This window comes from Balaenoptera physalus (assembly GCF_965194825.1).
Source record: "Balaenoptera physalus genome assembly, chromosome: 2".
Classification (NCBI taxonomy): domain Eukaryota; kingdom Metazoa; phylum Chordata; class Mammalia; order Artiodactyla; family Balaenopteridae; genus Balaenoptera; species Balaenoptera physalus.
In genome coordinates, this window is record NC_138883.1 from 136,347,294 (window position 1) to 136,371,393 (window position 24,100).

Sequence of the window (24,100 nt, forward strand, 5' to 3'; positions counted from 1 at the left end):
TAATTAATTAATTTATTTTTATATTTATTTTTGGCTGTGTTGGGTCTTCGTTTCTGTGCGAGGGCTTTCTGTAGTTGCGGCAAGTGGGGGCCACTCTTCATCACGGTTCGCGGGCCTCTCACTGTCGCGGCCACTCTTGTTGCGGAGCACAGGCTCCAGACGCGCAGGCTCAGTAGTTGTGGCTCACGGGCCCAGCCGCTCCGCGGCATGTGGGATCTTCCCAGACCAGGGCTCGAACCCGTGTCCCCTGCATTGGCAGGCAGATTCTCAACCACTGCGCCACCAGGGAAGCCCTCACTGGTTTTTGATAAGGTAGTTGCTATAGGGATCTGAGTATCATGTGCACACCCAACCAAAATGCAACACATGTTTAAAAAGATGTTCAGGGTGAAATTGAAGGATTGGCTAAAGGTGGTAGTTTGGGAAGTCTGTTTAAGTAGCTGGATTTAAAAGTTTGCAATCTTAACCATTTGCCGAACTTGGTTTTCTTTCCTTCCTTCTTTCCTCAAACAGCTTTTGAGTATCTATCCTAAGGGTCAAAAACTCAAATACATATAGGGGCCAAGAAGATAATGTAACTAAGCAAAGCAGGTGGATTTAAGAAAAATGGAGATAGACACTTTTTATGTGCCTAATAAACACAGAGGCAACTCTTCATTCCCACCAAGAAATGAGCTCTCTCCCATTATTCCTGAAAGATGCTTTAGTCTTGCTCTCTCTTTGGTGCTGAGAGATAGTTCACTCCAAGAAAAATATCAGTGCACACTCAATATAAATGACACCTCACACTGAGCCTCAATGAGGAAGCAACAGGGAGTGGCAAAGACTGAAATAAAGTGAAGAGCTCGTGTCTCAGCCAGAGGGGACCATCTCTGCACCAGGCACCAGCTACCATGTGGAAACAGGCCCAGAGGGGCCATATCTTATTCTTCAAGAGAAGTCAAAGACACTGATTTGTATGCAAATCCAGATTTTGAAATGTGACCTGAAATTTTTAAAAATAAATTTGAGAAAGAGCCAAACAAAAACGTAACCAGTTTGAGATCTCAGACCTACTCATATAGGTATTCTGCTGTGAGATGCTGGGAATACAACGATTAAAAAAAAAACAACAACAACTTTGCTCTCACGAAGTTTATGGACTAGTATATCATACATGAGTACACGCACTTATCTATGTATGTGCCGTAACAGGGGAAATTACCAAGTGGTCTGGGAGCCCGGGGAAACCAAATCAGAGGAAGGTGAGTGGGTAGGGAAGAGGGTCAGGGAAGAATTCCAGAAGGATGGTCTAGCTGAGCTATCTTGCTAGTTGAGCCAAGCAAGCAGAAACGGTGGAGAAAGGTGGTGGTCCAGGCTGAGGTATCAGCACATGCTAAGGTGTGGGAGCCACAAGCAGCCAGTGCCTTTTGTTAAAGAAGCTAAGATACAAGTTTGAGACTCAGGAGGGCAGTGGAGGGAAGAGGTCCTCCCTGTCAGGCGTCTACAGGAGGACTAAAGACTGAAGACTGAACTCAAAAAACATCAAAGCCAGTTGTCTGTTTGGCAGTTCTTGGACACTTTCTCCTGGCTGGTGCAGCACGCATATTCACTCAGCATCTGCTAGGAATTAGCTGTCATTTCAAAGAAACCAGGAAGTAAGAATTTGAATCAGAATAGAAAACTCAACCCTCAACCTTTGGTAATACACTTCTCCTGGCTTCCTATATTTGGCTCACGATTATGCCTGTGAAAATGATGGGCCAGTGAGGTGAAAATTTGAATGCAAGCTGACTCTTTGATTGGAAGAACTAGCCTGAGTTGTTTCTGTATCCTGTGTCAGGGTAAATACAAATCTAAATAAATAATTTCCTTAGTACTGAAAGGGAAAGAGACTCTCCCTCCCCCAACCCTGTTTCTTTCACCATTTACATTAGAAATATTGTGATTGTAAATTCTTTCTCTGTCCCTTTGAGAATTATGCAAACCTTTTTAAAAGCTAAATAAGCCTCTTGCCAGCTTTACAACGCAGGAACGTCTCTCTCAATGACCTGGGAGCCATCTCTTTGAAATGGAATCATCAAGGAAGATAACATCCCTATTTCCTCTCTGTGGAAAGATTACTCTCCCTGGGAGAGTAGGAGTCTAACTTCAGTAGGTCCCTGTTTCCAAGTTGCAAACCTACCTCCTGTGTAAAAATCTAAGAAGTTAATCTTTCCTTTGGATAAACTAGTTGACACAGATAGCAGCTACCAATTACCGAGGTGAATTTAGGATGAACTATGTGATAAATGGTGCTGTCAAGTCCTCCTACTAGTTATTGTTTATCTTGAGAACAGGTAGTAATAGCATATATCTGCTTAGCTATGTACAAGTGAAACTCCTTTCTGTCTTTGCAGTCTCTAAGTGGATTGCCTGTGATGCACATCGTATTTTGGTTTAATGCTTATTCAATAGTAAAACGGTTTTCTTTCTCTTCTGCTTCTGTGGAGAGGTTTTTGGGGTTGGCAGGAAATTTTGTTTTTAATTATATTTCCTCAACACCTGCCACCAAGGTTGGCTGGGTTTGGGTCTTTCAGCTCAGGGTATGGTAAGCATCTAAATGCCCTGACTGATATAAATGTGAGAAGTCTATTCATGACAAAGCAGAACATATTTCAGAGAAAGAGACTTTCACACTCCTCTCTGAAGTGCTGCAATTAGAAGATATCATGTACTCTCTGCAGTATTTACAGACAGCAGTATAGCACAATGGCAGGAAAGCACAGGCTCTCAGACTGTCCAGGTTTGACTCTCCATTCCATCCTTTACTAGCTGTGATGCTTCAGGTACTGAATCTGCTGGTGTCTTTGTTTCTCTATCTGTAAACGGGAGACCTACTTCATAGCACAGTGCTTTGCAGAGTATAAAGCCTCAATAGTTAATTAGAATTATTTAACAACATTATTTGAAGGTTTGTTGTAGGCAGAAACACTTCTGGGATACAAAGATGGAGAAAACATAGTTACTTATCCCCAGAGGAATTTACAATCTTATAATAATTATGGTACCATTAATTTGGGCATAAACTAACTTCTCAAGAAAGAGAAAAATAGAAAAATCAACAGGTATTTTTAAAGGGGCGGGGACAGAGTCAGGGGCTATTACCCTAATTGAGCTCCACGTAATTATATGGTCTCCGTGGTTAAGCGTCATAGTCTAGCTTAAATCTAAAAAAACTTCTTCCTGAGCTAGTTTAGCAGGAAAAACCAGATCTTATCAAAAGAAACAAATGTATGACCAAGTTTGAAGCCAAAAGCCCTACCACGGAAAGGCTAAGAGACCATGGTTTATACACCCTGAGGCACTCCCTGATTTTTTTTCCCACCCAAACAACATAACTAAAAGGATTTTTGTAACTTTATAAAAGTAAATAAATATTGACACAGAACACTCTTAAAGCTAGCCATACGACTCTTGCTTTCTGCTAAACTCAAGGGTGTTCAACTGGCCTTGTACCTAGCGCAATACGACCAGACTCAGAGGCCATCTTGGAAACAAAAGAGCTTCGGGCTCCGGGGGTGGAAGAGGTGGTTTCCAGGCAACGGGAGGCGCGCGCCGCGCAGCCGCATTCCGTGGCGCCCAGCCGCCTACCGCGTGGGCAGGGCTGGCCGGGCGGTGGAAAATTACCGCGCTTCCTTTTAAAGGCGCCCGCACATTTCCTGCCTGGAGCCCCGGCGCTAGTCTCCCTCGTAGACGAAATTGTGAAGCGGCGTGTCCGTTTTATCTTCCTAGAGGAAATAAAATTTAGTTCGCAGTTTCCAGGGCAGCATTAGTCTATACTTAGGCAAGTAATGTCGGAATGAACAGGCTTTTTCTTAACCGAGTTGAGTAAAGAAAACTAAAAATCTGAAATACCGACTCTTGGTGCAGAAAGCTACTGAACACACAGGAACGGGACGCAAGAAACAACTTCATGAATAATGTCACATTGACTATGCAACAGGTTTAAAAATGATTGGGTTCTGAAGCAAACTCATTTTTGACAAACGGATTGACAAATTATACTAAAAACTACCAAAAACCAGAATAAACGTGTGTAAGAAGCAACAGGGTGGGTTTAGCATGCATCAGAAAATTTATCCTCTTTGTAGATCGGTGTTTACAGTAGAAAAAATAATCTGTGAGATTTCTTTCCTGCTTCTTAGTCGTCAAAGAATTTTTCTCCATGTTGGAAGCTCTTCTGATTTACAAGTTAAGCGGTAGTTTAGTGCTGTCTTACTTTTCGGAACGAACAGATAAACAGCATAATTCTCCTGGTTTTTGTAACGTAAGCGTCTAAGATATATTCTCCGTGGCTCTGAAATGAGTCCCCTTACCAAGCAGTATTTACTAGAAGCCATCCTGGAAACAACTGGATGAAATGGAGGTACTGGTCTTCCCTGAAGTAAAGCTCTTCACATTTTAAGTCTCTACATTCCATTTGAAAAGATGAAAGACCGTCCTTCTCTCGGTTCCTCCTCGGATGGTTTGCTCGGTGGCAGTTGTCTTTTCGGTTGTGAACTGGCATCAGGCATACCCATCTACTACTCCTGTCCTCAGGCTCTGGCTGCAGACAGTAGTGGGGGAGTCAGAATGGATTCTCACGACTGTGGAGGTGATGGTCCAGTCTTATCATGGCCCTGGCAAATTGATTTTGCACTCCCAACTGAGCCATTTCCCCCATGCTTCTCGGCCATGTTAAGCCACATTTTCACTCCAGTCCCCTTTTAACACGTCCCTTTTTATCCTTCACATTACAATCGCCACTTCTTAGTAATTTTTGATGAAGCTTTCTTGTTTTTCAGAACGCAGAGCTGAGACATGGGAGTACTAAGCAAATGTTTTGCATGGATTTAGACACCTAGGACGTTGTTTAGCCTGTAATTTTCAAGTTTGGATGTTAAAGAAGGGATACACTTGTGACATTATCTTAGTTTCCAGAACCACGGGGAAAACTAATTAATCACATGTAAGCAGAAGTTGTGTCGTGTAGAGTCGTCATCCGTGCTGAAGCTGCAGGGGAATGTGATTTGATGTAAAGGGAACTGTGCCTTTGAAACAAAAATAGGTGCAGCTGCATTTGGTGCTTGCATTTCTTTTTGCCTACAAGATCGTTTACCAATGCCAAGAAACTGAAATAGTAAAATGCCCCATTTCAGATAAGCTGATGTTTCTAATTTTTAAAATAGTCTCGTCGTGGAAAACCTAGTCTGTAATAATACTTAGTGGCTGCAGGGCTGGCCAGTGCAGGTGACTGCGCTGGGTAGTGTGGCTACCACCTTTCCTCTGCAGGGAAGTGGCATTTTACAGCCCAAACAGCGCTGCGGGGTTTCTAATGGCCGAGAGTGGCCCTATCGCCCTACGGAGCCCAGAGATAATCTCCTGTTACTTAAAATTTACTGCAGAATAGAGATTAAAAAAAAAAAAAAAATAGAGACTTCGGATGTAGAGAGTCATCTGGATTTTCCCTCTCAGATACAATTCTACTGTTAAGTGCTAAGAGGCTAAGTTCAAATAAATTAAAATACAAATCTGATGGTTAAAATATGATAAAAGTTTTGGAAGAAGGCAAAGTGTTTAAATATGCAGAAAATTTTAGTAAGCAGAGTTGGTAGATTTTGGTTGCTTATATTTAATAAAGATGATAAAATTGCATAGTTCATAACATTTTTTAAGAAGAATTACTGGGTCTGAATGCAGGAAGACAGGGTTTGGGAATTCGGTCTTTGAGGTAGGGCTGCCAGACAAAATACAGGAGGGCATTCAGTCAAATTTGAATTTCTGATAAACAATGAATACTTTTTTTAAGTATAAGTGGTATTTGGGACTTAATCACACTAAAATCTTTGTTGTTTATCGGAATTCAAATTTAATTGGGCGACTTGTATTTTTATTTGTTAAATCTAACAATCCTGCTTTAAGGGGCTTAAAAAGGGTATGTGCAGTTAGATTTCTCCACCTGCATTAGAGTGGTGAACACCACCAAAAGCTTCTGGTTCAAGGTGCCAGGCTGAGATGTGAATGTAACACACACAGCATACAAGTACATTGCCCCAAATAAGTTGTAGGTGGACACCACGCGCAGCCCTTCGAAATATCATGAAGGGCTGATATTTAGAAAAATTTACTATTGCCTTGTTCATTTATCCAACTAATAATACTGATTGAGTGCCTGCCTTATGGCAGGCATAAATTCTGGGAAGAGTAAGATAAACAAGGTAAAAATCTCTGTCTTTGAAAAATCCTTATTTTTGTCATGTGGTCTAACATGTAAAATAACTGCAATAACTACCAGTGATGACGAGTTTGATCAGAGACTCATGGAAACGTTAAGTTTATCTAAGGCAGCAGAAAAACAGGAAGGCTTCAAAGAGGAAGTGATTTTACATGAAGGAGACTAAGCTGCTGAAGTAGGAAAGGACATTAGTGGAGGGAACTACATGTGCAAAGGCAAGGAGTGTGAAGACACTGTCCACTGTAAAAAAAAATTAACCAGAACAAGACAAACCAACAACTACAAAAACAGTGAAAAGTTAGGTGTAGCAGGAGCTGCAAGAGGGTTTGCTGGGAATGTTGGATAATAAAGGCTGGGCCACATTATAAAGCTGATGCTAGACAGAGCTCAGATTCTCCTATGGACAACCAGAATAGGATCAGGGCAGTGGTGGGAGAGACAGTGATAGGAGACCTTTTCAATTCATTCTTTCCAAAAACAAACAAAAAAAAAACCCAGTGTGTGTGTGTATCATCTTGTGCTGGATTCTTACAACATAAAAATGAATACAGTATCAATCCTAACTTCTAGGACTTCCCTGGTGGTACAGTGGTTAAGAATCTGCCTGCCAATGTGGGGGACACGGGTTCGAGCCTTGGTCCAGGAAGATCCCACAAGCCGCGGAGCAACTAAGCCCGTGCACCACAACTACTGAGCCCACGAGCCACAACTACTGAGCCCACGTGCCACAACTACTGAAGCCTGCGTGCCTACAGCCCGTGCTCCGCAACAAGAGAAGCCACTGCAATGAGAAGCCCTTGCACCGCCACGAAGAGTAGCCCCCGCTCGCTGCAACTAGAGAAAGCCCACGTGCAGCAACGAAGACCCAACACAGCCAAAAGTAAATAAATAAATAAATAAATTTATTTAAAAAAAACAACAAACAACCTGCCTGCTAGATGCTCTGGCTTTTGCAGGGAAACCAGTCATGTGGACAGTTACATCCAATACAATAGGATTTAAGTTACATTCAAAACACAGGGAGTAAGAAGGAGGTAGAAACTCCCTGGGAAGGGAGGGAGATGGCCAGCCAAGCCTTCCCAAAATGAAGAGATGCTGGAATTAAGGTATTTTTTTGTAATTTAAAGAAATTTAATACTTTATGCAAATAGTTAGACATTTTCCCAACAGAGCAAAAAAGTATACAGTGAAAAGGAAATCTTTCCTCACCTAGACCCTTGACGCTCATCAGGTCACCACCACCATTCCATTAATACAAATATAATATAAATGCGTCATCCTCCCTCTTCTTTTCCGCTAAATGGAGCCATCTTCTGCTCAGCTCTTTATACCTTGATTTTTTCATTTAACAATATATTTTGGACATCAGTACATATAGAACTACTCACTTCTTAATAACCCTATAATATTTCATTGTAGGGATAAGTCAAAAATTTTATACTCGTGTTCCATTGGACATGTAGGATTTTACAGTCTTCTGCTATCTTTGTATACATTCCCTTTTTGCCCATGTGTGAGGTTATCCATAGGATACATTCCTAGAAGTAGAATTCCTGGATCATAGGTTGGTGCATTTAAATTCTGATAGTTTTTGTAAAAATTCCCCTTTGAAGAAGTTATATCAATTTATACTTTCATCATCAGGATAGTAAGGTTTGAGTTGAGTTTTGATGAATGAGGAGACGTTTACTAGGCAGATAAGAGAGGAAAGAGCATGTTTAAAGGGAAGATGGTATAACGAACAGCAAGCAGCTCAGCGATCCAGGCTGGAGGGCTGGCGACCCATCAGGAGGCAACTGGCCAAAAGAGAACGAGGAATTGAGCACAGGTAGAAAGTGGATTAAGGAAGCACAAGGGTTAACAGTCCCTCCCATCCATTGAGAGCTTATTTGTGTCAGGCATTGTCCTAAGCACTACGTACTGTCCATCATTTCATCCTCCCAACAAAGAAAGAAATATCCCAAATTTGGGGGAAGGATACTGAGGTATCCTGCACAGAGATGTTAACCTGCCCAAGGTAACACAGTTTGTAAATGACGGATCTAGAACCCAACTCTGACTTCCTCTGACTTTCAAGCCCCTGTTCTTAATTGCTGCTTCAAGGGTCCTTGAAAGAACAAAGAGCAGGGCTTTAGGAGTATTTAATATGGGGAAGAGAGGGAGATTAGGGAGACTAGAAGGTAGTGATGCAGAGGCCTGGAGAGCCCTGACCCTGTTGGAACATGCCCACAACTTGCCAACATAGTAGCCAAGACTCTGGGCCTAAAGTCTAGGACAGGAGACAACCTAGATTCCCTCTTTGATTTTTGGTAGTGCTGAGTTAAGGGGCAAATTTACAAGAACTTTTCCTTCCCCTGCTGAGAGTGGACTCTTGATGTTTTCAAAGGCTCTGAAAATAAAATATAATTTTTCTTCACCCCCGACTTCTTCATTTATATCAGATTTTTCTAAAATAAATTTATTTATTTACTTATATTTTATTTTTGGCTGTGTTGAGTCTTCGTAGCTGTGCATGGGCTTTCTCTAGTTGCTGTGTGTGGGCTTCTCATTGCGGTGGCTTCTCTTGTTGCAGAGCACGGGCTCTACGCACACAGGTTTCAGTAGTTGCGGTGCATGGGCTCAGTAGTTGTGGCTTGTGGGCTCCAGAGCACAGGCTCAGTAGTTGTGGCACACAGGCTCAGTTTCTCCGCAGCATGTGGGATCTTCCCAGACCAGGGCTTGAACCCGTGTCCCCTGCATTGGCAGGCGGATTCTTAACCACTGTGCCACCAGGGAAGTCCTATATCAGCAGATTTTTAAACTTCAGCTCCTAGGAGACAGGTTTCTAAGAGTTATAGTCTCCAAAAGCTGTTCAAATTCAATGCCCCTTAAAACAACTAAAATGAAAAATACTCATCCATTTACTGCCTTGGGTATCAGCTATGAAATCTAAATGATAAAACAAACAAACAAGTCTAGAGCTGTTTTGAAAGGATGACAGTGAATGAACCTCTGATAACAGACTTTAATCTCAGACACACAGGGCTGATGTAGCTAAAAAAATCTTTGTATGTTTATTGCTGTCTATCTGTAGAATTAGACTATTTAGTAACCGGCCTCAAATGCTATATTTCCAGACATAAGCCTCTGCACTGGGGTATTGTCACTAACAGGAAGACTATTACAGAATAATAATGGTTGCCATATACAGTAGCTCTTAAAGCCCCAAATCCTTTTGAAATTCTTAAACAATGTTCTCCATTTTAATGGAATGTATCTTATTCCAAGTATAGTAATTAGAAGGACTTCATTTAAAGAGAAACTAGGGTTGATTAAAGTATATGTGGTGATCAGAACTGACATTACTCCCCAAAAGAGGGTCACATTCTCTGAGGTGATTTTAAGATGATCATGTAAACGGTGCTGATTGATATTTTCCAATTATTCATGTGTTTGTTTTATTCATCTTTACTTCTCCGTGTTTTCTAAATCATTTTTAGAGAGCAGAGGAAAGATTGTGGGAAATAGAGTTTGATTTTAGAAGAATAGGCTATGGAATGGTTTCCTGGTAAGGAGTATCCAAGTATCATTAAACTAATATAGAGGAGAAACAGAATTAATTGGTCACCTTGCTTTGAACAGAGCTGTCTTTCCTGTCCTGTGGATAAAGTTTTAGCAGTATACTCACAATAAAACAACTGAAAATAGCAAATAAAATGATGTTTAGACGATTTTACCCTAAAAAAAAAAAACCCACCCCCAAAGTTCATTTATATTAGATAATTTTGGAGAACTACAGTTCTTACATTTGCTGCACATTGGAAAGAAAATGCCAGGAATTAGTTTCTTTTGTACCACATTTATACATGGATAGGAACTTGTTAAAAGGAAAAGAGGTTTCTGTATCGTTAATAGGTTGACAATGAAAGGACTCCTCTTAAATATTTAACTTGAAGTTAAACATCCATGTCTGGTAGTTATTAGACACACATTCATATCAAAAATAATATGTAAAGCACAACATTGTAAATCAATTATACTTCAATTTAAAAAAAAGAGACAAAAATAACAAAGAATGTATGATTTATAATTTAAAAATAAATTTAGAAGAGTGAGGGTAAAAAAAGTAAAACAGATGGGATCTGACCTCGGTTGGAATGCTGATGCACAGTCATTTGAAGACTCTAGATGGAACACAATGAATTCAATAATTTGGGGAGTCAAATATGTATCAACCAACCTTAAAAAGTTCAGATTCATTGTAAGCTGTATTCTACAGAAATTTGTAAAAAGCTTTTTGTACAGAAGTACTCATACCAACGTTATATTTATAAGAGCAAAAATAGCAAACAAATTTGGTGTCCAATAGTAAGAGAACAGCTAGTGGGTAATTATGGTATATTCATCTGATAGAATATCACGCAGGCTCTAAAAATCATGAAGATTCTTATTTGACCTTAGAGAATGTTCATTACAAGTGGCTAAATGCAAAACGTAGGTTACAAACTAGGTTTAGTGTTCTTTTAAGACAACTACAATTTGTTTAATAGTGGTTATTCCTTGCTAATGGCATTGAGTGTTTTTTTTCTTTGTATTCTTCTGTATTATTTTTGTTTTGTGTTGAGCATAATGTTTTAAGTAATATGAACTAAAACAATATATTTTAAAAAGTCAAGTGAAGAAGGTACCAAATTGTACAAACAAGCTCCCTAAAACTTCAGTCTATGCCTACAAGGACAAGTATCTCTGAATTGTTAGACTACAGTTCTTTTAATTTTCTTTTTACTTACTTTTCCTTTTTTTGAAAAAAAAAATCAAATTTGCTATAATAAAATATTAAAAAATTTAAAATACATTTTCTCCTTTTAACAGGATGGCAGTGCTAGTGAAATTCTGGAAGCAAATAACTGAGGCCTGAGGATGCTAATTCTTGTGCTCCTGTATATCAGGGGCATTTGCAGAAAAAGTTGCCCAAGTTTCTATCTGAATTGTATGTACAAAACGAGACAGAGAAGCGGGTAATCACTGCAAAACATTAACACAAGGCAAGCTCCTTCAGAAGAAATGCTGTGAAGGAAGCTGCATTCTTCTCCCAGGCTCAGGAAGGGAACGTTCTAACCCCTCCAGGTAGAAGGATTCTTCGGAAACTCTGTCCAGCCCTTTTCTGCCAAATGATGGACAAGTCTGAAGGGAAACCTCTGAAGGCACAGTTACAAAATGGAGGGGCCGACTGGAAATTCTCTCAAATCTCTGGGTAAAAAAAAAAAAAAAAAAATCCGCATTTAAGCCTTAAAACTAAAACCTTGAGCATGTTTTTTCCTTTTCCCCTTCCTGATCCCATTATACTGTTTCTAGACAGCAACGCTGTTTTGATCACAGCACAAGTGTTAAAATCCCTAACAGACTGAGGAAACGATAAGGGCTCCTTCATAGAGAAAGTAATGTCCTTCTCGAGCTTTGTCACTGTAGCAGGGCCCTTGTTACCTTCCGAAATTTTTACTAAACCTCCCAAACCTTTCGGAGGCAAATTTCATTATTTAAAAACAAAACAGTCACGTCGTTTCAGGTTTGCCAACAACCTCACAAATTAGCGAGAATGAGAGACTCTGAATCCTAACTGTAAAACGAGAAATTTATTAAAAAAAAAAAAAACCAAGGACAAACGTCTCCTTTATTCTAAATATACCACCACAAGCCGAATGACTGTGTTAACTATTTTTACCCACACTGGCTCTCCAGCGTCAAACTCATGTAAAATGAAACGGGATGAGGAATGAAAACCCAGCCGGGCAACTGGCCAGGCAGAGATGGAAGGGCTCGGTCTTTCAGTTCCAGATCCTTGGACACCAACGGCGACTGCGGGCCTTTAACTAGTTGATTTTGCTTTATTTCCTGCATTTTATAATATGCAACAACCCACATCTACATTAATCTTTCTGAAAACACATCCAAGGTGGCAGACATGAAGTAACAGAACTTCAGACCGCCACACACTGGAGCTCCCAGAGCAGCTTCTGTGTACAAGTCAAACTCGGACCACGCTTGGACAGGGTCAGGAAGCTACTTAAAGCCCAGATCATTGAGGGTAGTTTTTTTTTTGCCTTCATCAGAAGGGAGGCAGTCCGAACTGCTAGAAAGAGTGCATTTCGATCCAACTAGGACTCCCCGGCTCGATAGCAGCACCTAATCTCTCCTAAAGAACGAAAACGCCCTGAGGAAGGCATTTCTGCCGTCCCTGGTTGGCAGAGAGCGGCAAACGCGGGGACAAAAGAAAACGGGCCGTGAATGAGAAGCAGGCCGGCGGCTTCACGCTAACGCGCCGCGGTAACCCTGGGCGGGGGGCAGGGTCCGGGCCCACGGGCTCCGAAGGCGGAGGGCCCGACGGCCTCGCACAGCTACCCGCAGCCCTGTGCAGGCGCGGCCGGGTGACCTTGGACGCTAGACAAAAGGGACCTCGCAGCACTCAGCCTATGCCGCCCAGCCAACGCCGCCTTTAAGGGACCCGTGTCCTCAGGGACCCCCGGTGACCCCGCCCCCCCACCGCCATCTTGTTGTTTGCTCCCGGCCCTCTCGGCCGGCCACGTGGCGCGTAGCAGCGGAAGCCGAGGCACCGCCCCAACTTCCGGCCAGACCGGTTCCAGCCGGCCGCGGCCCGCAGACGCGCGGCTGCCCCCTGGCGGCCGGCCGCGCTCCGCCCCGCCCAGCCCTCGCCATTTCGTTACCCGCCGGCCGCACGTCCGCGCCCCGCTGCGTGTCCCTGGGCCGAGCGCAGCGGCGTGCTCCAGGGGCGGGGCGTCCGTGCACCCAGCCCTGGGCGCGGACGTTTCCACAGGGGTTAAATGAGGGTTATCAGCATCTTTACACGCAGTTTAAACAGTAAGCCCCATACAACTGCATTCAGGAATTTTCGGCACGCGGCACTCGGTGTTTCAGGACTTTCAAACAGCAGCCCCGACCTCACTTTTCAGGTGTGGCTTCTGCCCTCCACCCGCAGATCGAATCCCAGCTGGGTCCCTGGCCCCGAGCGCGTGCATGGCGCCGTCCGTTTCCGGGCAGGGGGTGGGGAACGACGTACGGGGTCGGCGTGCAGCCAAGGGCCACGATTTCTGTGTTCCGGGCGATCCCCGCCTTACCAGCTTATCCACGTTCCTTTCACATTTCAGTTCTTGAGCGTTTGCCATGAGAAAGGCCCCTGCATATGTTGTGTCTTATTTAAAATGCTCAACAGCCTTTGAGACGAGCGTTGTTTTGTTTATTAAAAAGAAAACAAAACTGAAGCCCAGTGAGAGTTATTTGGTCCAGAGGCAGAACCTGCGTTGGAATCGGGGGCATCTAAGTTCCCACTCAGCCTTGAGGTGGTCAGAATACTCTGATCAGCAGCACCTGCAGCAACTGGGGGCTGGTTGGAAATGCAAATAGCGGGGCCAACGCCAGACCTGCTGAACTGGAAACCCTGAGGGGCCGGGAGACGATCTGTGATTAACAAGCACTGCGTGATTCTGAGGCACCCTAAACACCCCTTACCTCGTAGCCTTATTAAGAGTAAGGAAAGGGAAGCTGTGATTTTGAGTGCAAACTCCGTGCCAGGCACTAGGGTTACGAATTTTCGTAATTCTGTGATGTAATCCTCTCCACGCCCTTTTACAGGAGAGGAAACTGTAGCAAACATCCTATGTGTGGAAAATGTTAACATTTGTATAAAATGGTGTAAACTTACATGTGCTATTGTATTTGCTTGTACTTCATACGCATAAAGTATCCCTGGAAGGCTATCAAGAGTTAGTTGCTGCCTTACCTCCAAGGAAAGGAGGCAGGTTCCTAGAAGGACTGAGTTGGGAAGAGGTTTTTTTTTTTCCCCCTCTGTAAGTCTTTGTAAATTTTGAATGTCTGCCACACTGTTGATGAAAAATTAATCAGTAGTTGATGTAAGAAAGAAATGGAAAATTTTATTTGAGCCAACATGAGGGTTATAACCTGGGAGACACTCTTTCAGAAAGCTCTGCGGACTGTTCCACCTGTTCGAGGTCAAAGCACAGTTATATAAGTTTTTGAGACGAAAGGGTTATTTGTCAAATGACGTATTATTATAGACAGTTTGCAAAATCCAGATTTACATGTACAAAGTGAGTCATGGGTCATCATGGCCCTTTACCAGATTAAGAAGGATGGTTGTCTCGTAAGGAGTTGTGACCCTTTATGAGATTAAGAAAGAATGTCATTTCCTAAGGAGGTCTGGTTAATGCAGATGGACAGTATACACTAACCGGAGGGAGGAGGGCCAAACGGGCAGAGAAAAAAACTTATGTTTAAATTTTCTTGTCTTGCCGTAAGATATGAATTTTATTTCATCAATATGAATTTATATCTTATTCCAAATAAAATTAAACAGGTAAAAATTGTACTCAGAACAGTGTTAGAACTGAAGACAGAATTGGAATTCAGGTCTGACTGCAGATTCCATGTGCTCTATTGACTACATGTGACTGACTTTTAAACATAAAATGCTCTATAAATTTGAAGTATTGTTATGTTATTAATAATGAAATACTTATTAGTTAGAAATTTAGTTTCTATTTTTAACCTTTGAACAATGACTACGTCTAATTCTGGTCCCTTCACGACATATTGTATGGTGCATCAAATTGTTCTTATTTGCATTACTAATAACAGCTATAAAATAACCGTAAAACAGACCGTAAATGTAATGCTTAGCCTCTGAGGAATATTGATGTGTCATTAATTGATAATTGCAAAGGTATTTGAGCTCTTTCAGTAGAGATGGCAAAGTGCTGTTATTCCCAACACTAATCATTGAGAAGAATTTTATCAGTATATTTATATATCTATTAGGTTCCGTTTACAATTAATTATGTATAAATAATGCTTTTTAAATTTCTACGTGAATCTATATCTAAAATACATGAAGGGGACTTCCCTGGTGGTCCAGTAGTTAAGAATCCGCCTTCCAATGCAGGGGATGCAGGTTTGATCCCTGGTCGGGGAACTAAGAGCCCACATGCTGTGGGGCAACTAAGCCTGCATGCTGCAACTACTGAGCCCACGAGCCAGAACTAGAGAGCCTGCATGCCGCAATTACAGAGCCCATGCACTCTGGAGTCCGCGTGCCGCAACTAGAGAGAAGCCTGCATGCCGCAACAAAGAGCCCGCAAGGCACAACGAAGATCCCGCATGCTGCAACGAAGACCCGACGCAGCCAAAAAAAAAAAAAAAACAAGCGAATTAATAAATAATTTTAAAAAAATTTATTTATTTTTGGCTGCATCGGGCCTTCATTGCAGTGCATGGGCTTTCTCTAGTTGTGGTGAGCGGGGCCTACTCTTCCTTGCGGTGCACGGGCTTCTCATTGTGGTGGCTTCTCTTGCTGCAGAGCATGGGCTTTAGGTGCACAGGCTTCAGTAGTTGTGGCACGTGGGCTCTAGAGTGCAGGTTCAGTAGTTGTGGTGCACAGGCTTAGTTGCTCCGCGGCATGTGGGATCTTCCCGGACCAGGGCTTGAACCCGTGTCCCCTGTGTTGGTAGGCGGATTCTTAACCACTGTGCCACCAGGGGAGTCCCTAAATAAATAAATATTAAAAAAAAATAGGGCTTCCCTGGTGGCACAGTGGTTGGGACTCTGCCTGCCAATGCAGGGGACACGGGTTCGAGCCCCAGTCTGGGAGGATCCCATGTGCCGCGGAGCAACTAGGCCCGTGAGCCACAATTGCTGAGCCTGCGCGTCTGGAGCCTGTGCTCCGCAACGAGAGAGGCCGCGATGGTGAGGGGCCCGCGCACCGCGATGAAGAGTGGCCCCCGCTTGCCGCAACTAGAGAGGGCCCTCGCACAGAAACGAAGACCCAACACACCCATAAATTTAAAAAAAAAAAAAAATATATATATATATATATGAAGAACATCCTGGGTTGGGAGACTGATCATTTATTCTGCCCCTCTTTATGGGAAATTGCAAAGGCAATTCAGGGCTGTGTGGCTTTGGACATGTTACCTAACCTTTCAGTGCTTCAGTTTGCTCATCTGTTGAAACAGAGATTGTGAAAGTACTTGCCTTAGAGGCTTGTTGTGAGGATAAATTGAGTCAAGGTATGTACTGCACTTGGAACAGGGCTTGGCACAGAGTCAATGTTAGATAAATCTTAAAAAAAAAAAAAGAGAGATGTAGAAATAAAGCTTGATGACAGTTCAAAGGAGGAAGATGTCAGTGTTTGTTCTGTGCCTAGAACTTTATTGTTGGAAGGGACTGTAAAGATGCGTGAATAGACACTTGTTCCTAGCAGTAGTATTTGATCCCTGAAACTGGGAAATTGGCTCTCTGTAGTGATCCTCTAAAAGCTACATTGTCCAGCTCCTGGGCCTGCAAATGTTCTCTGAGAGGAGACTGAGTTTCCCATAAGTCAGTGGCTGGGAGCTGCAGTGACATGCTGGGGTCAGCTGGTGGGAATGACGGTGCACATCTCTTCCCAACTGCACTTTCAGTGACATCATTTTGGCAGCTTGAAATTGGTCACAATGGGATTATTTATTCCCCAGAAATAGGTGAACACTACAGAACCAAGGTTTTTTGCCCTGGAGTTTTGTTAAACATGTATCAGCATACCACAGCCTGTCACCCCACAGCAGAAGCCCTGCTGGGAGAAGCCCAGGGAAGGCACCTAGCTCCCCTCAGGTTGCCCAGTGTTACAATATACTTGGACTCAGGAGTCCCTTAGTGGCCTTGGGGCCAATGTTTCAACAGCCTTAATCTCTTAATCAAACCAAACTATAAACAAATGGTGGATCATGAGTTTTCCCTGGGTGAATCAGTCCAGTACTGCATAAGTATTTCTGGGGACAAAGGAGAAACTGGGCAGCCTGGGGAGACATCTAACCCTCCTGAGGAAACTTGCATCATGAACAAAAGGGGACTAAGTGGGGGGCGGGGCATACTCTTCACTGATGGTAGGTGTCTGTGGCCCATTGTATTTCTGGAGTCAGGAACTCCAAAAACTGTGTGTGTGTGTGTTTAGACCTTTTTAGGAGTGAGATATTATAGGAGGGTCTCTCTGCCTGGGGGTCTATATCTAAAGTCGGTGAAGGAGGTGGATGGAAGAAGAGGGAGATTTTCTACAGTAGAGGAAGCCATCTGTTCATTCATTCATTCATTCAGCAAACTGATAAGTGCCCATCTCAATGGTTTTCATAGCTACATTAGAATCACATGGGAAGCTTATAAACCTGCCTCAGTTTAATCTGATGGTGTTCGGGTGTGTGGGAGGCTGAATGATGGCTTCCCCCAAAAAAGACGTCCTAGTCTCTGGAACCTGTGAATTTACTTCATTTGGTTTAAAAAAAAAAAAAAAAAAAGCCTTTTCAGATGTGATTAAGTTAAGGATCTTGAGATGGGGAGATGAATTTGGATTGTTGGGGTGAACCCTAATTGTCATCACACGTATCTTCATAAGAGGGAGACAGAGGAAGTTTTGACTACACAGAAGGGGAGTATGTAACTACAGAGGCAGAGATTGGAATATTGTGTGTCCAAGCTAAGCAATACCAAGGAGTGCTGGCAACACCAGAAGCAGAGAGAAAGGTGTGGGGCAGATTTTCCTTTTGAGCCTTCAGAAAGAGCATGGCTCTGCCAGCACCTTAATTTTGGACTTCTATCCTCCAGAACTATGAGAGAACAAATTTCTGTTGCTTTAAGCCACATAGTTTGTGGTAAATTGTCACTGCAGCCCTAGGAAACTCATACAGGGTAGGACAAGGCTTGTTTTGAAGTAGCACTTTACATATGATTTAGCAAAGATCCATATTAGAGATGAAGGTTAGCTACTGATAAAGATCACAGAGGGTCACTCCTTGACTGTCATTGCTGTGAACAAATCAGGCCCCCTTCCCCAATAGGGCTGGGGCCCAGGAAGCTGTATTTTGAAACAAAAAGAAACCAGACCCTCATATGATTCTTGCACATTTGCAAGTCCATCCATCTGCTATGTACCAGGTATTATGATAGACATTAGAGATGCAAAGAAGATAAATAGATACATTTCCTCAAAGAGCCTACAATCTAGCAAGGAAAAGTTGTGGGAATAAGATAATTTCAGTAGAGTCTGGTAAGTGTCAAATAATAATAAATATTTGTCGAGCTGTTTCTTTGTGCTAAGTGCCATCTCTATATGCCATCTCTCCTGATCCTCCAAACAGTTCTAGGAGGAAGGTATTAATAACCCCTTAGAAAAGAGAGTCTTAGAAGGTTAACTAGCTTGTTTAATTTCACCCAGCTGGTGAGTGAAAAAGCAGGATTGCTAGGGAAATGCTGGGAGGGGCATTTCAGGTGTGAGCTACTGCATGATCAAGGGCAAAAACATACCCGTGGGAGAGAGCCAAGTCCACCTTGGAACTGCCTTAACGTGGCTGGAACGTGGGGTGATGGAAGAGTGGGGCAAGAGATGAGGCACTTGCCTCCAAAGTGCAGGAACACTTCTCAACGGAGGTGCCAGCCCCCCCACCCCCCGTGCCCGCCCCTGCCCCTGCCCCGGTAGCCTAGAGGAAGGAGTCTGGGAACCTCAGAATTTGGCTAGAGCAGTGTGGGGTGAATGTGCAATTAAGGGGGACCTCTATCTTTCTGCATTTACCTCCCCAGCATTCTTGTGGCTTTCTATGGCTCAGGGTTGGTATGCCTGCAGGAAGGGAAGTCCATTCAGCTGTCACGCCCTTAAATCCAAGAATTGTGCAAAGCTTCCAATAAGTCATCAGCAATTTTCAGCTGTTTCAAGATGAAATTAAAACAACAACAACAGCAACAAATTATGACTTACAGCAAATCTGAAAAGAAAATTACACTGTAGGACAACCTGTGTTCCCTAGGGCAGAAGGGCAAGAGAAAATAAATGGGAAGGGATTAAGGACAATTCCACTAACCAAACAACTATGTGCTGGTACTTTGCATATCTTTTACTCCACAGGGTAACCGTATTTTAAAAAAAACTTGTTATGAAAAAGACATTAGGGCTTCCCTGGTGGCGCAGTGGTTAAGAATCCCCCTGCCAATGCAGGGACACGGGTTCGAACCCTGGTCCTGGAAGATCCCACATGCTGCAGAGCAGCTAAGCCCATGAGCCAAAACTACTGAAGCCCCTGCACCTAGAGCCCATGCTGTGCAGCAAGAGAAGCCACCACAATGAGAAGCCCGCTCGCTGCAACTAGAGAAAGCCCGCCGGCAGCAACGAAGACCCAGTGCAGCCAAAAATAAATAAATAAAATTTAAAAAAACCCAAAAAACAAAAAAAAACCCATTAAATATACAGAAGTAGAAAATAATGGAATGAAACACTATGTTCCCATCACCAACTTTATTTTATTATTATTATTAAAATATTTATTTATTTATTTATTTGGCTGTGTTGGGTCTTAGTTGTGGCATGTGGGATCTTTAGTTGAGGCATGTGGACTCTTCGTTGCGGCATGTGATATTTAGTTCCCTCACCAGGGATCGAACGCAGGCCCCCTGCATTGGGAGCGAGGAGTCTTAGCCACTGGACCACCGGGGAAGTCACCCGTCACCAACTTTAATAATTCTTAACTAATGGCCAATCTTGTTTAATCTACACTCATACCCACTCTCCCCATCAGATAGTTTTATATGCCCCAACACTTTTTATTTAAATTTCAAGCCTACTGAAAAATTACAAGAATAGTCTCATAAACAGCCATATCCCCTAGATTCGTCTATTGTTTTTTCCAGCTTTACTGAGATATAATTGACACATAACAGTGTGTAAGTTTAAGGTGTACAAGGTGTTGATTTGATGGTCAAGTTGATTATGCTTTAACCGTCTGAAACAGGACTGGACAAGGGAAATGTCTCTCAGATGTTAAGAACCCTCCTTCGGAGCCCCTGACCTACTGGGCCAGGCCCCTCTCCTCCCACAGCATGTAAGCTGAAGGCTGACTGTGTGATAAGGTGTCCGGAATGTAGCCCGCAGGTTTCTGGACGCGGCTTTTTAAACAGCCCCTGCAGTGACTGGGGACCACGGAAAGAAGCCGTCCCTCATCTCTGAGAGTGAGTTTGGGAAAAGTGAGAGCACTTTGCTGGGAAGGGAACTGAGTCATATGCTTCTTATAATCTATTATCTCCGAGTCTTTGTTCTTTTTATGCCTTAATTCTCTTGAAAACTTCCCTATCTCTATCCCAATCTCTGTCTCTGTTAGATTTCTAATGCCGCCTTCAGCAAATCCTTCTTTCAGTGGACAATTGCTGGATTCCAGTGCCCAAGCTGTTGGTCTTCATCCAGGTGGCCTTGCTTCTTTTCCTGTCTTCATGCCCTGGTGGTCTCATCCCAGCCCTGCTGACTCAGTCAGTTCTGTCTTTGAACTCTAGACTTAAAGTTTCCTTTGCCTTCTGGAATTTCCCTTTGGATATCTCAAAAACCCCTCAAAGTCAGCATGTCTAAAAGTGAACTCATGACTTTCTTTTTCTACTACCCAGTCACCATTTGAGACCCCTTGCCTCCTTCAATTTCCCTTCCACCTGCTGGCCTGTCTGAGCCAGACCCTGGGGAGCCATCTCTTGCGCCCCTCTTTTCTGCACAAACCCTAGCCATTGAGTTCTGGTACTTTCCCCATCTCTCAGTCCCTTTCCCTTTAACTCTGTGCCCCTACCCTGATCCAAGACTAATTCTTCCTCCCTGGATTCCAATGGTAGTTCTCTAACTGCTCTCCGGGGCATCCACTAGGCTCCTCCTTCAGCTGAATGCCCAGAGCAGACCCAGTCACCCGGTCAAAATGCAAATCTGACCTTGTCAAATGCAAATACAATCTAGTCATCCAGCTCTCTCCCCTCCTGGGCTTTAAAACCCATCAGTGGGCTCCTGCTGCTCTTTGGATCTAGACCCAAATCCCCCCAAAGAACAAAGGCCCTGCATGGCCTGTCTCCTGCTCGTCCCTCCAGGGTGGGCAGTTCCCATCCTGCTCCCCTGCACTTTGGGCTCCAGCCAAGTGGCCTAACAGTCGTCCTGCTCAATGGGAGCCACTGACAGGCCATCCCATCTGCCTGAGCACTGCCTTCCCACCCCTTACCTACCAACTCCTGTTCTTCCTGGGCTCTAGGCTCCTCCATCTTTTCCTCATCCCTTTCTCAGGGACGCCTCCCCCCTCCCCAGGCTGGTTCTCCCCCTGTGCTCTCTCACAGCACTTACTAAGGTGTGTTATTTTATTGACGTGATGCTCTGTCCATTTCCTCACCTAGACCATAAGGGCCATGGAGAGGGACTATGTCTTCCTTTGCGGATTCTTGTATCCTAACTGTGGTGCCAGAGACATAGCAGGCATTGAATACATACTTGTGGAATGAATGAAGGAGCAAAAACCCAGTAACAAGTAGTGCTGAGTTCTGAGGACCAACGTTAATAACCAATTAGTTAGCACCGTTATTGCCATCTAGTGGTGACTGATGTTTATTATACCGCTGGGCCCATTCTCAGTCGTTTGATTGCCCTTTACAGAGATCTGTCGCTGTACTCCCGGCCCAGAAGTGAATCAACACATGAATAATAGATTCTTGTTGAGTATTTGCCTTGTTTCAGGTATTGTAGTAGGCACTCACAACACTGCCTACCTGATACCTGAGCAAAGGGCGTGTAAGCTGCCTTCCCAAGGTCACTAGTAAGGAGACCTGAAATTCAACACAAGGATACAGAGCCTGTGTTTTTCCACTGTGCCCCACTGCTTCTGTGTTTCTGCCATTTATTACATGGAATGTACCCATAAGAAAACTGGAATCGTAGTGGTTGCAGAGGGACTGAACAAAACTCTCTTCAATGGCAGAAAATATATTTTGTAGCTAAAGAAGCTTCCTATGGGCCTCCTGGAATTTCAATAACACGTCCGAATTCACAGACGAATGCTCTCTGGTTATGCTACAACCGGTGAATGCTCTCATTTTAAAGGCCCCAGGACAATTTGATACCCAGTATTTTTTGGATGGTTCACAGGTCTCTCTTGGTGTATCTTTCCTAGGCTTTTTGACTTTGTGGCCTAGGCAGCTCTGGCCTTCAGGTCATACAAAGTTTCAGATCTTTTATGGAGTAGGTTTTTTAACAGTCTTCAAAAGGTGCCTTTGAGAAGTGTGGTAAATATTAATTACATTAATTACCAGCCACCTTGAATGTTTTTTGAAACAAGGTAGAATATAGGTAAAATGTATGAAACAGTTGTTCTTTGCTTTATATTTGTGACAAGTTTATGCAAGTAAATTTTAGGGGGGTAAATTTGATAATATTTTCTTTCTTCCTTCCTTCTTTTACTTAAAATTAATTAATTGATTAATTTTTATTTATTTATTTATCTTTGGCTGTGCTGGGTCTTTGTTGCTGCATGCGGGCTTTCTCTAGTTGTGGCGAGCGGGGGCTACTCTTTGTTGCAGTGTGCGGGCTTCTCATTGCAGGGGCTTCTCTTTGTTGCAGTGTGCGGGCTTCTCATTGCAGTGGCTTCTCTTTGTTGCAGAGCATGGGCTCTACGTGCACGGGCTTCAGTAGTTGTGGCACGCAGGCTCAGTAGTTGTGGCCTGCAGACTCTAGAGTGCAAGCTCAGTAGTTGTGGCGCACGGGCTTAGTTGCTCTGCGGCATGTGGGATCTTCCCGGACCAGGGCTCAAACCCATGTACCCTGCATTGGCAGGTGGATTCTTAACCACTGTGCCACCAGGGAAGTTCCTTTCTTTCTTTTTTCTTCCTTTCTTCCTTCCTTCCTTCCTTCCTTCCTTCCTTCCTTCCTTCCTTCCTTCCTTCCTTCCTTCCTTCCTTCCTTTCTTTCTTTCTTCCTTCCTTCCTTCCTTCCTTCCTTCTTTCCTTCCGTCCCTCCTTCCTTCCATCCCTCCTTCCTTCCTTTCTATTTGGCTATGCCAGGTCTTAGTTGCAGCACGCAGGATCTTTGCTGCTGCGTGCGGGATCTTGGTTTCTGCATGTGGGATCTTCGTTGCAGCATGCGGGATCTTTAGTTGCAGCATGCATGTGGGATCTAGTTCCCTGACCAGGGATTGAACCTGGGCCCCCTGCATTGGGAGCGAGGAGTCTTAGCCACTGGACCACCAGGGAAGTCCCGATAACATTTTCTTTCTATCTATTGAGTAAATGGGCTACTTTTTGAGTAAGTTAAAAGGAGCCAGGGCTTCCCTGGTGGCGCAGTGGTTGAGAATCTGCCTGCTAATGCAGGGGACACGGGTTCAAGCCCTGGTCTGGGAAGATCCCACATGCCACGGAGCAACTAGGCTGGTGAGCCACAACTACTGAGCCTGCGCGTCTGGAGCCTGTGCTCCGCAACAAGAGAGGCCACGATAGTGAGAGGCCCACGCACTGCGATGAAGAGTGGCCCCCGCTTGCCGCAACTAGAGAAAGCCCTCGCACAGAAACGAAGAGCCAACACAGCCAAAAAAAAATAAATTAAAGTTAATGGGTTAAAAAAAAAAAAAAAGGAGCCAGAGTGATAACTAATAAGGACCTACTGTATAGCACAGGGAACTCTACTCAATACTCTGTAATGGCCTATATGGGAAAAGAATCTAAAAAAAGAGTGGATAGGGACTTCCCTGGTGGTCCAGTGGTTCAGACTCCATGCTTCCACTGCAGGGGCGCAGGTTCGATCCCTGGTCAGGGAACTAAGATCCCACATGCTGCATGGCATGGAGAACTAGGATCCCACATGCCCTGTGGCACAGCCAAAAAAATAAAATAAAATAAAAAAGAGTGGATATATGTATATCTATAACTGATTCACTTTGCTGCACACCTGAAACTAATACAACATTGTAAATCAACTATGCTCCAATAAAAATTGAAAAAAAAGCCAGAGTGTTAACTTTAGTCAGCAAGTTGGGTGGAGGCATAAGAAACGTGCTA

At 43.6% G+C, this 24,100-nt stretch overlaps 2 long non-coding RNA genes across 2 annotated transcripts in view; both read left to right on the plus strand.

Moving 5' to 3' along the window:
* The first annotated feature begins 4,871 nt into the window (after nucleotides 1-4,871).
* Nucleotides 4,872-10,906, plus strand: LOC309654684. The gene is made up of 2 exons (XR_014260410.1): nucleotides 4,872-4,969; nucleotides 6,806-10,906. It is a non-coding gene; the product is annotated as an uncharacterized lncRNA (long non-coding RNA).
* A 7,824-nt stretch (nucleotides 10,907-18,730) lies between these two features.
* Nucleotides 18,731-24,100, plus strand: part of LOC309654686 — a 1,153,334-nt gene continuing 1,147,964 nt past the window's right edge. The window contains exon 1 of the long non-coding RNA XR_014260412.1: nucleotides 18,731-23,513. This is a non-coding gene — a long non-coding RNA (uncharacterized lncRNA). The remainder of the gene's footprint in view (nucleotides 23,514-24,100) is intronic.